This window comes from Nicotiana tabacum, chromosome 14 (genome assembly GCF_000715075.1).
Source record: "Nicotiana tabacum cultivar K326 chromosome 14, ASM71507v2, whole genome shotgun sequence".
Classification (NCBI taxonomy): domain Eukaryota; kingdom Viridiplantae; phylum Streptophyta; class Magnoliopsida; order Solanales; family Solanaceae; genus Nicotiana; species Nicotiana tabacum.
Genome location: NC_134093.1, coordinates 3,592,928 through 3,605,796, shown reverse-complemented (window position 1 = coordinate 3,605,796; position 12,869 = coordinate 3,592,928). Strand labels below are relative to the sequence as shown.

Below are 12,869 nucleotides of genomic sequence, written 5' to 3'. Positions count from 1 at the left end.
CAATTTCTACGGCATTTAAAAGTAAATGTTTAATTTTATACACCACAAATTTCAGGTAATTAAGGCCAAATAGGTGTACGGCCCCTTAAACTTGGCTCCAGTTTCCATTTTGATACCTTTACTAAGCCTATTACCTATTGAACACTTTAAACCAAATCAATGTATGCCTATTAAACACAAAAACGGACATGGCAAGAGAGTTGTATTTCACCCCCTCTTACGCGAGTGAATTTAATGGGTTTGAGATCATTTTTTTTTGGTTTAAATCAAAATTGACTTTTTTTTCTAAAGGCCACCCATAACCACCTGATCCTCGACAAGTAACGAAAGCAGAATAAGAATGATAATAAATTTTATTGCCGGAATTAATGGAGATCGCCGGAAAAGTCAGAACTCCGGCCAGGTCCAAAGAGGCGACAAGCAACAGTAATATGTTATCAAGGTTTTAACATTTACACACCAACCACGAAATCAGTAATAGACAGAACACGAACGAATCTCCAATTACACAATGATGGAAGATCAGAAATGGTGATAAATGTCGCCGATTTTAATGGTAGCCCCCGAAATATTAAATGTCCGGTTACTTCTTTCAGTTCTGCTCTTTTATCAGTTAAAACAACAACAAAATATAATAATAGAGATGAAGGAGGAAAGGAAATGAGCAATGGCCGGTGGTTGCTAGAATCGCCAGATTCTTTTTTGTTTCTTCCCTTTTTTTCTCAACTTGGATTTTTTCTTCTCCAGCTAGCTAAAAGAAGGATTTTCAACCCAAAAAAGAAAGAAAAAAATTTGACATAAATTTCTCCCTTCCCCAGATCTGAAAATCCAAAAACGGTACCTGCATTTTTTCCTTTTGGCAGATGAAAACGGTAGTCTTCTGGTGGTTGAAGAGCCAAGAAGATTGGGAAGGCGAATGTGGGTTTCTATGGAAAGGGACTGGGGGGATTCCATGAAATGAAAAAAGAAAGGGGGTGGTTGGGAAGAAGGTGACAATGGGAGTGGGGTATTTAAAATAAATCTTTTTTATTTTCAAAACTTCTTTTTGACTATTTGGACCCAAATGTCACGTGTCTCCCTCTTATTTGTCATTTTGCTAAGTCATTCATGTGTGAATTACACACACCTTATTGTTTTTACTGGTTATGAGTAAAGTATTCAATAGATCACTTTATATAATATTAAAATGTTCAATAGGAAAAACGCTAAGTTAAAGTATCAAAATGAAAACTTGAGGCAAGTTTAAGGGCGTACACCTATTTGGCCGCTAATTAATGTTAAAGGAAGAGAGAGAATCCGCTACAATTGTGATATGATCTCTCTTCTACAACTGCCACATGTTCCATTTATAATAAGTCGACAAATATGCTAAAGATGTTTAGCACGTGTATAATAGTTATTGGATGAAGTAATGATGTGCACATGGGAAACATGATACGATTAGTTCTTTCTTGGAATTTTACGGCCACGCCAAGTTTTGTTTAAGACACTTCTCTTACGTTACTGAAATGACAAAATTACCACTACTGTAGACTAGTTCAACGCTTGGTCTAAATTCAGCCAAATATAAGTTAATAGAGGGACGCAACAGTCATTTTATACTTATTTGTCGTTACGTGGTGAAGTGCTCATATTCACATTCGAGAAGTCGCTTTTGATCAAACAAATAAAAATGCAACTATTTTTTCTCCTTAAATTTTATTCCTCTCTTAGAATCCAGCTCTTTCCATGAAAAATCTTCCTTAAAAATTCTCCTTAATTCTCTTCCATTGTCTCCTCCTTTTTCCCATTAAAAAAATTTAAAATTAGTATCTGCTTTTGGAGCTCCGGCGGTTTTGTTTTTTCCGGCGGTGGCGATGTTGTCGCTGCAAACCGATCCTCGGCAGTACAATCATCAGCAGCAGCAACAGCAAAATCAGCTGCTGATGATTTCTAGGGTTCCGTCGTATGATGGTGGCGTTACCGCTGGTGATCAGAGGATTGATTCCTCTTTTCCGTTTCAGTCTGAATCCGCATTGCCTTTCGCTAGTATCAAGTCCGAGTTGTCTCGTGAAGGTCAGGCTTATACCTTTTGTTTTTAAATGTGTAAACTTTAAAATTTGTTTGGAAGAAATTTATTGATTGAAAATCGGAACGGAGTATTTATATTCCTACATGTATATGTATTTAGTACTCAATTTCATATGAGGAAGATTACAATTTTTTGTACTTTTTTTTTATTTTTAAGAATTTTCAATGAGATAATTAATTTTTAATTCGGAGGGATATATGTTAGTTTGTACATAGAGATTTTCTTAATTTTTTGCTTGGTTAAAGGCTATGAATTTGTTTGCTATTCAATGTTCTGTGTTTAATTGGTTATTTTCACAAAAGGATGGTCTTTTTTGCATGACTAGTCATCTTGATTCGCAAAAGAAACATTTTTGCATTGTCTTGTTGTCTAATTGAAGTTGCTATATCTCTTGTGGTTCTTATGCATAGCTTATTTAGCTCACGACCTGGCTTTAGCTGGGTTTCAAAGCTTAAGCACGCCTGTAACGAGCCTTTGACAATAGTCAGAAGAGCCTCAATTTAATGATATCTCGATATATCTCAAGCATTGTTGAGGAAAGACTAGCATAAGCAAATACAGATAGAAGAGGGAAGACTCCAACTTGTCTATAGCAAATAAGAGATTATTTTCTCACCTGGAAGCCGCCGTACTAACAACCTATGTTGAATTATTAAAATCTCTAGAAACCAATGTAGGTTAGCTAAGAAAATGAAATAGAAGCAAATGATCTGTAAAGAGGTGGGATTACATAATGCAGGCATAAAGTGGGGGAAGTGTGAGGTCTAGCGAACCGCTGATTCTTAAAATGGATTTTAGTATTGGAATTGACCTGAATAAAGTGAAGGGGTATAGATAGAGGATACATCCAATGGATTTGTGATTAAAGTTTCGCTAACTGATGGGTTGATACTCTACCTATTATCTATGATGACTTCGATAAAAAATTGGTGTACTTTGTCTAAGTAAAGCTAGTGCACTAGACTGTTAAAAACTGTTACTAATTCGGGAGGTAAGTATCAATGTGTAGTAAATAGGGGAACATAATACATTTTATAGTATGATAGTGTTTTGTTAAACCTTCTGAACCTAAATTACTGAATATTAATCTGTTCTGTGATACCAAGAACCTAAAGGATGTGAGAGTTGAGACTCTGCCATGCTGCCAACAAAAAAAATATCCAGAAAAGGAATAATTCCTTAACAAGACATGGAAAAAGATAGAGAAAGGAAAGGGGAGTTGTTGATTTGTGCCACATGAATTAGAAGATATTTAACCTGGCATCGGTAGATGTCTTCGAATAGCTTAGTTTTGATATATCTTACCGATTGTATTTGTTTTAGGTCATGCAGTCAGCTGTTAGCCAAATACTAGTAATTGCCTTATGTACTGAGGATTGCTATTAGGATCAATTTCTGACATCTCTATTTATTTGCAACAGTAGATGAGGACGCTCTTTTAACTCTTGCTCATCAGAACTACAAAGCTGGGAACTATAAACAGGCACTAGAGCATAGCAAGGCAGTTTATGAGAGAAATCCAGGGCGCACTGATAATCTTCTTCTTTTTGGGGCTATATATTATCAGGTGAGCTTTCCTGGATGGTCCGTACATTTGCTGTGATTTCTTTATCTTGCATTTTTTTTAAAAAAAATTTCAATAAGTTTTTTATTTTTTTTTTACTTTCTTTTCGATGAGATTTGCGGATCTGAAGTAAAGCATGTTACCATTTCTTTGTTTTAGTTGCACGATTTTGATATGTGCATTGCAAAGAATGAAGAAGCCCTAAGGATCGACCCACATTTTGCTGAGTGCTATGGAAATATGGCGAATGCTTGGAAGGTATGATTCTACTAACTCATCTAGAAGCTGCTTCTTGTGGTTTTGGAATTGAGCATTGATAAAGTTTTGCTGGTGCAGGAAAAAGTCAATATTGATGTTGCAATACGCTATTACTTAATTGCAATTGAGGTTTGTATACTTCTTCTGTCTTACATGAATGTATCAAGAGCTTTTCATTTCTGCTCTTATCAATTAGAAGAAAGGTGAAATGGTTGAAGAAAGGTCGAAGCTAATGTTGTGATTTGGAAGAGTAACCAACAAACTCCACATAAGTATAAAAAAGCTCCATCTGATAACTTCCAATTAAGATGTGAATTTACACTCGGTTACATGACATATGTATTATTGATCTAGTAAAGAATTATGTCTCTTACTACAAGCAAATGGTTACATGTGATCTGGAATAGAGTAACCAACAGCATTCATTTAAGAATTTAAATGGTACCATGTGATAACTTGTGAATCTTTGATGCAGAAGAATGCAGGTCAAAGTTGTGAATAGATTGCTTTGTAAAGGAACGTATGTCTAGCTTAGACAGTTATCCTTGCCTTTACTTTTATGTTGGGTACTGAAAGAACTTTTTGGTTGAGGTTATGCGGGCAGTTTTGGAGTCACAATGGGGTTGTAGGTCTAATGCACTTGAGTTTATTCACAAAACCTTGGAGCTTATTGCTTGCAATTCCTTTCATCTCTCAAGTTCGTGTTATTTCAAAAAGTTGCAAATTTTTAAAATATCTGTTTCTCTGCCGTTTGTCTTTTCATTATCTTTGATTAACTAAAGCCTTTTTACGTGGTAGCTTTCTCCTATAAGATATTTATTGTTTGCCAGGTTTATGCTAGGTAATTTGACTTTAAATTGTCTGGTTGCAGCTCCGTCCCAATTTTGCGGATGCATGGTCAAATTTAGCCAGCGCATATATGAGGAAAGGAAGGCTGAATGAGGCAGCCCAGTGTTGCCGCCAGGCTCTAGCATTAAATCCACGTTTGGTACTAATAAATTGAACTCTATAAACGATTAGTTATGTGCTTCTTGCAATCGTACTTTCTTTATTGACTATGATTCTTTTAGGTTGATGCTCACAGCAATCTCGGCAATCTGATGAAAGCACAAGGTCTAGTCCAAGAGGTAAGATAGAGAGGATTTCAATCCACTTTGTGCTCTTCTATTTTGTTGCCTGTGATGGGCTTTTAAGTTCACGAGTGCCTTTTGGATGGTGGGGGGGGGGGATTGGGGTGGGTGGGGCGGGGGGTTCTTCAACGCTATACATAGTTTGCCTATTGTACCTGAGTTGGTGCAGCATGTGGTCCAGCGTTCTTCTTTTATTCTGGATTTTTACTTGCTTTGTGCAGCTTTGTGAAAATTCTCTGTGCTTATTTTAATGACTATTGGCGTATCTTGTTGTTATGCTTTTGTGTGTCGTTTTTCCCCCCTTTTCTCGATAGATATATCCTGTTGAGTTCCTTGTCCTTTGAGTATTTCTTTTTTTTTTTTGGGTAGGCATACAATTGTTATGTTGAAGCATTGCGTATACAACCTACATTTGCCATCGCATGGTCCAATCTTGCTGGCCTTTTTATGGAGGCAGGTGATCTTAACAGGGCTTTGCAGTACTACAAGGTATGAATAACTTTAAATCATAGTGTACTTGGATTTACTGATCCTAGTGTTGGATTTGTTTTGCATCTGACTGCAATCATGTTTGATTCCCTTTTTGTGGTTTAATCTCCTTCAGGAAGCGGTCAAACTAAAACCGAACTTCTCAGATGCGTATCTGAATCTGGGAAATGTATACAAGGTAAGCCTCATGCATTGTGCTAATTGGGTCCAGTGGCTTCGAGTGCCTGGACGAGGATATGGAGAAATACAAGCATCTTCTTTGCATTTTCCAGGCTTTGGGAATGCCCCAGGAGGCCATTGTGTGTTATCAGCGTGCGCTCCAAGTACGACCAGACTATGCCATGGCTTTTGGTGAGTTCCCTGGTTTTAGTCCTGCCTTAAATTCAGCTCATGATGCATAAATAAAGCTGCCTGTCTCTGGGAGACTGTTTAAACAGCACACATCTTTACTCAGAGATGTCCGTGCGCAGGATTTATTGCAATATGAAAGACACTGTTTTCATCTTCAGTGCGATTTTCTTTTTTCCCTTCAGTGCGACTTGGACACCCTAATAACACATTAACAGCTGGATCTCCTCTCTGCAGGCAACTTAGCTAGTGTGTACTATGAACAAGGAAATATGGAAATGGCAATACTTAACTACAGGAGAGCTATTACTTGTGATGCTGGATTCTTGGAGGCATATAACAATTTGGTTAGATTTTTATCATATCTTAGTCCATACAAATCCTATCTTCACTTTACATTTCTTTCAATTTAATGCTATATGCTCTCCAAAAATGTTGCTTATAGGGTAATGCTCTGAAAGATGCTGGTAGAGTGGAGGAAGCAATTCATTGCTATCGTGTAAGCTGTGTTCCGTTGTTGGTTGGGCGTGTCTTTTCTTTTGTGTTGCTTTTGTGCTGCTTTTTAAACTTTTTTGATGATGCATGCAGCAATGCCTCTCTCTTCAACCTAGCCATCCGCAAGCACTGACCAATCTGGGAAATATTTATATGGAGTGGTAAGGTTTGCTTAGTCAGAAAGATTCTCTTCTTAACTCTTTCAATTAAGTAATGAGTTGCTATTCCTACTCTGTAGGAACATGATGAGTGCCGCTGCACAATGTTATAAAGCAACTTTGGTTGTGACAACAGGGCTCTCAGCTCCTTTGAACAATCTAGCCATAATATACAAGCAACAGGTAAATATTTAATCTTTACTTCCGTAGGATGCTTAATTTTTGAGTCAGTAAAAAAGTTTTCTGGAGGTTTTTATACAATAAATATTTAAGATAGTCGAGGGATTATTTTATATACAACTACTAATGCCCTTCCTCTGTCAGGTTTTTAACTAACATGAACTTTTCCTTCTTATGTGATGTAACTTTCAGGGTAATTATGTAGAAGCCATATCTTGCTACAATGAGGTACTCAGGATTGACCCAATGGCAGCTGATGGACTGGTCAATAGGGGTAACACATACAAAGAGATTGGTAGGGTTAATGAAGCTTTACAAGACTACATGCGTGCTATTTCCATTAGGCCTGCTATGGCAGAGGCTCATGCAAATTTGGCTTCAGCTTACAAGGATAGGTATGTTATTAACGGTTGATGGTCCCGTTTGTTTGTGTTCCTACCTGTCCACTCTGCTTGATCATAATGTTTTTTTTTTTTTTTTTTTTTTTGTGTGTGTAGTGGCAACGTTGAAGCAGCTATAAAAAGCTATAGACAAGCTTTGATGCTACGCTCTGACTTCCCTGAAGCAACTTGTAATCTTCTCCACACGTTACAGGTATGTTCATCCTGTTCATTTCCACTATTTTTTTGTCTTGGGTTTATCAGAGTTCATGCACTAACTACTGGGAACTTGATAAGCTTTGCTTATGTATGTCTAAAAGCATGAAGTTAAATAACCTGTCTAATGAACTATACTTCTGCAGTTCATTCGAATTTGTCTGCTTAGTGCGAGGCACACAATTCATGCCATGTTCTGTTTGCTTAATATTGATCTTAAGCTTCCTGTTAGTACTGTTTATTTACCTTGTGTTATTTATCTCTGTTGCCAGTCGCCTTTTTTGCAAAGAAATTTTGAATTTGTCCAGCAATTATTTAAAGAAGCAACTGTGTAAAATTTCATGTGCATCTTGTTAATGCGAACGTATAATTGGTTTCATCTAATAAAATGTGCTTTCTAGGTCGGTGACAGGTTCTTTTAAGCTTAATTTGTAGCTTCACAATAGATGACTGTTTGATTGGGTTATTTCTGTTGCATAATCTTCCCATTTATTTCATTATCTGCAGTGTGTCTGTGATTGGGATAACCGAGAGAAGATGTTTACTGAAGTTGAGGGTATACTTAGAAGACAGATTAAGGTATTATAGCTACTTGCCGAACTGTTACATATTTGCTTCATAGGCTATTTTTATCCCTGCAATACTGACTCTATTTTCCTTGATGGTGTGCCCTGTCGCGTATGTGGCAACTTCCCTTTAGATGTCCGTTATCCCAAGCGTTCAGCCTTTCCATGCGATTGCTTACCCTCTTGATCCAATGCTGGCTCTAGATATCAGGTGAGGATTTTTTTTTGGATTAATCACAGGAGTTATGTGAGGTTGAAACTGACTGTTCTTTTGCTTGTTCAGTTGCAAGTATGCCCAGCACTGCTCTGTGATAGCAGCTCGCTACTCACTTCCTCCTTTCACCCATCCTCCCCCACTGCCAAATATGGGAGGTGGCAGGAACGGCAGCCTGAGGGTTGGGTAAGTTTCTATAAGCTGATTTATACTTGGTTGCTTTTCCTGAGGTCGACATCTGCTATAGGCTGTTTGTAAACATTACTGCCTGCTAATAAATTTTTTAAAATGGGTCTAGATATGTGAGCAGTGATTTCGGCAACCACCCACTATCGCATCTAATGGGTTCAGTTTTTGGGATGCATGACAAAGAGAATGTTGAGGTTCAGACAATTTGTTGCCTTTTCTAATCTTTTGCACCATTCACGACTTCGTCTCTTATTCATGCTAAATCTGCTGGTACTTCTTTTCCTAGGTGTTCTGCTATGCTTTAAGTCCAAATGATGGTACAGAGTGGAGGATTCGCACCCAGACAGAAGCGGAGCATTTTATTGATGTGTCATCCTTGTCATCTGATGTGATAGCGAGGATGATTAATGAGGATCAAATACAGATACTTATCAACCTTAATGGTTATACCAAGGTACACATTGGACTCAATCCAGATCAATCTTAATTGGATTTTATATTTGTTTTTTTTAGTGTTGTTTGTGTGTCCTCAACCATGCTGGCGCCCAATTGCTTGGCCCATTAACATAAAGAAACAAAATAAAGGGGGAAAGGAGCTGCCTTTTCTTGGAAATAGTGCACAATAAACAAATAAATCAATGATTTCTTCTGTCTTTTACTTAGCTTAGTTGTAGACGTAAATCTAAACTCGAATAAATCCCGATGAGTGTTTGGGTAGCCATGGCCTCCCTTTTGCTGTTTTGAGCAATGAGTACTATAAGGAGATTGCCTAACGAAACTGCAAACCTGCGAACAGGTCTCATGAGGTCACATTTGTTGGTATATATTATATATTTGTTGTTTGACGCGAACATTGCACGTGTTACATCTTTCACCTGTTCTAATTTCCTCATAATGTGCACATTCTTTGCTTTGCCTTCTTTGCTGAAAGGTGTTTTTCTTTTTTGGTATGACTTCAATTATCTAATATTATCATCTTTGACTTTGGAATGTTGTATTGCAGGGGGCGAGAAATGAGATATTTGCCATGCAGCCCGCTCCAATCCAGGTTTCATACATGGGGTTTCCTGGAACCACAGGGGCAAAGTACATAGATTATTTGGTTACAGATGAGGTAATTTGCTAGTGACTCCTTTGATATTATATTTGCTGTTGACCTTTTCTCTTTATGGGGTCCTTGAGTGTAATTTCCCTATATGCAGTTTGTTTCACCTACGAAGTACGCGCATATTTACTCAGAAAAGCTTGTACATCTCCCTCATTGCTATTTTGTCAATGATTATAAGCAAGTAAGTTTTCCTCACTCAAGTTTCTGATATCAATCGTGTTTCATTCAATCCAACAATGAATCAAGTATGCCTCAATCCCAAATAGTTGGAGTTGGCTATATGACTCAAGTCTCCTTTTCGCTCTACCTAGGTCATTCGATTCAAATACTAGATAATATTTAGTTATTTATGTAATTTATTATGAATAAAATATGAGTGATTTTTTTTTTTTTTTTAAAAAAGAGATCTCAGCTTCTATCTATGTTGAAATCTTCTGGTTTTATATTTTTCACTGCTGTTGAGTGTCTTGCTGCTGCTCTTTGTAGAAAAACCGTGATGTGCTAGATCCAACCTGCCAACCGAAGCGCTCAGATTATGGACTGCCCGAGGATAAATTCATATTTGCATGTTTCAATCAGCTCTACAAAATGGACCCTGAGATTTTTATAACTTGGTAGTTACTGGATTGATTTAAACTGTTCAGCTGTTACCTTCTCAAGCACTTGCGGTAAACTTGTTGAATTGGATTGTTGCAGGTGCAATATCCTCAAGCGTGTACCGAATAGTGCTCTTTGGCTTCTGAGGTTTCCAGCTGCAGGGGAGATGAGGCTCCGCGCACGTATGTATTTCTTCCACATTGTGTGCATTTCTCAAAGTTTCTCTTATGAAACTTTTGAAACTTCATATCTAGGGAACCTGTTTATTAGTTTATGAGAAGTCTCCCTAATTCAGCTCATTTATTCCAGATGCTGCTGCACAAGGCCTGCAACCGGACCGAATTATTTTCACAGATGTTGCAATGAAACAAGAGCACATCAGGCGCAGCTCCTTGGCTGATCTTTTCCTTGACACGTATGAAGATTAAGAAGATTCAGCATCTTGCTTTCTAGGAATCCAGTTCCATTCATCTCATGTTCTTGAATTTTGGGTTTTTTTCACTTTTAGGCCTCTATGCAACGCACATACCACAGGAACAGATGTTCTCTGGGCTGGTCTACCAATGATAACCCTTCCCCTTGAGAAGATGGCTACTAGAGTTGCTGGTTCCCTGTGTGTGGCCACAGGACTTGGGGATGAGATGGTTGTCAGCAGGTAGGTGTTCTAGACTTGTTATGATTTTTATGTCTCTCTCTCTCTCTCTCTATATATATATATATATATATATATATATATATATATATATATATATATATATATATATATATATGTGTGTGTGTGTGTGTGTGTGTGTGTGTGTTGAAGAAGACTGGCGCCTATACCAAAAATTAGATGATTAAATGACAAGACAAAAATGACTGAACTGTGCAATAAGGTCAACATGACACGGTTCCTGTAAAGTAGTCATTTCTGTAATATGAATATTTTTTCCTTAAAATCATCCGTTCCTTGATAATTCGGAGAGGAAGAAAGTCCTCTAGAAATCAGGGACTTCTTGTACGTGGGACTATTTTGGATGCCCAATTTGGTGACCTTTTGGAACTGGCTTCCTCATCTATTCATATTGTCTACCTCATCCATAGTGGCATTGTCTCAAGGTTTGTTTATTTAAACTCAAGACGGCCATGCAAGTTAAAGGATCTTTGATAATTTTATTCTGCTTGTAAAAATTACTTGAGGACATCTGCATATCCTGCATTGACGTTCATGGTGAATCAGAGAAAAGGGCTGTGTACTTTTTGTTTCCTTAATTCTATTCCTTTTGGTTCTATGAATTTGATTTACTTTACATTTTGCAGTATGAAGGAATATGAGGAGAAGGCAGTGTCATTGGCACTAAATCGTCCAAAGCTCCAAGATCTCACAAATAGACTAAAGGCTGTGCGCATGAGCTGCCCTTTATTTGATACAGCACGCTGGGTGAGTGATCGAATGCAACATCAGATTTACTTCTTGATTCTGGTGTTTTGAGTGACATGGATGCCTAAACACTGCTCATTCTTTCTCCTTGCATTATCAGGTGAGGAATCTGGAACGTTCTTACTTTAAGATGTGGAATCTCTATTGCTCTGGCCAGCACCCTCAGCCCTTCAAAGTGACTGAAAATGACTCAAGAGTTTCCTTTTGATCGCTCGTTGTAGAAAGGAAGTCAACATGATTTTGTAGATAAAACCAAGAGAACATAAACTGCTATTTACATATAGAAGTTAGATTACTGGATTTTAGGTGTTTGTTGGAGTTGTGATTAAGTCGTAAGTAGTCTTAAGCATATCCATTCATGGTACTGGATACTCTCGATGAAAGTTTATTAGTTGCTCAAGTGCAAGTGAATGTCGAGACTCACCCATTGTCTAGTTTGGTTTGAATTTGGAGATGCACAAGAGAGAGGCTGGAGGGAGAAGGGTGGTTGTTAGGTGTAAAATCCAAGTATCCGATCAAGGAGATGTCAGGATAGGTGAATGATTGTTTTTGATTGTAAGTTTTTATTCATCGGCCTGTCTTGACATTTTCAGCTGATTTTTATGCAGGTGTCCGATACCCCTAGTAAACCAACAACATTGTGTTTGATCCCTTTGTCTAAAAATTGCTCCATTCTTAACTACTCGTAAACAAACTTCGCCTTCAACCGAACGAGATCACATCATTTTGGAATTAAATGGCAGATGGGAAATCCTATTTGTGATCTGATGCTGTCGTAGACTCCCCACAGTGGGGATAATACTCGCAAATCTATGTGATTGGATAATCAATTTGCTCTCCATTTCCTCGTATTCGCACCAGTTTGTGTTAGTCCTGCTCCATTTCTTGGTCTAATCAATTTTACGAAGACAAACCTGTATGAAAACTTCTTTATATTATATTTTATTCTTCGTTTCACATTATGTGCTGAGCTCACAAGACAAAACACTGCTACTATAATATTTTCACTTTAAGGCAGATTCACTTTAATGCACATTGTTAGTATGATATATCCTCGGCCACTTACGGCAGATCGATTTTAACAACGATTGCGTATTTTTAATTTGCCTATCAATAGGACGCGGTGGGAAGGAAGCAGCCCTAGCCTCTGTCCGGCCGATCATTCCGCTGGCATCTTGACTTCCGCTCGGGTTATGCATGTTGAGTTAACTCCATTAGGCAAGAAGATATCTACCGATACTGACTTGTTGATATACTGTACGTCATAAACTCAATAAACTCTTGAAGAAAACATTTGCCGATGTTATGATATAAAGAAGGCCAAGAATAAATAGATTAAAGAGTGCAGTTTATGGTCATAGATTGCCTTTCGGGAGTTTGAACACAATCCATCCCATTTCAACCAAAAATACAATCCTGTCAAAGGGAGAAAAAGTAGGTTGAAAGATCACCGGGTTTAGGAGGAGGCTAGGTTAGCTCCGAAGTT

General features: G+C 37.8%; 1 pseudogene across 1 annotated transcript; it reads left to right on the top strand.

Annotated features, from left to right (window-relative positions):
• The first annotated feature begins 1,545 nt into the window (after positions 1 to 1,545).
• LOC107802968 (putative UDP-N-acetylglucosamine--peptide N-acetylglucosaminyltransferase SEC) lies at positions 1,546 to 11,783 on the top strand (annotated as a pseudogene). The gene is made up of 28 exons (XR_012698502.1): positions 1,546 to 2,055; positions 3,493 to 3,638; positions 3,795 to 3,893; positions 3,972 to 4,022; positions 4,765 to 4,881; positions 4,964 to 5,020; positions 5,393 to 5,512; positions 5,628 to 5,690; positions 5,785 to 5,863; positions 6,098 to 6,207; positions 6,306 to 6,359; positions 6,449 to 6,516; positions 6,594 to 6,696; positions 6,886 to 7,088; positions 7,191 to 7,287; positions 7,797 to 7,868; positions 7,990 to 8,066; positions 8,139 to 8,255; positions 8,368 to 8,452; positions 8,545 to 8,712; positions 9,262 to 9,372; positions 9,461 to 9,547; positions 9,853 to 9,980; positions 10,063 to 10,145; positions 10,273 to 10,378; positions 10,472 to 10,618; positions 11,263 to 11,383; positions 11,484 to 11,783. The product of XR_012698502.1 is annotated as a putative UDP-N-acetylglucosamine--peptide N-acetylglucosaminyltransferase SEC (transcript).
• Positions 11,784 to 12,869: the final 1,086 nt, after the last annotated feature.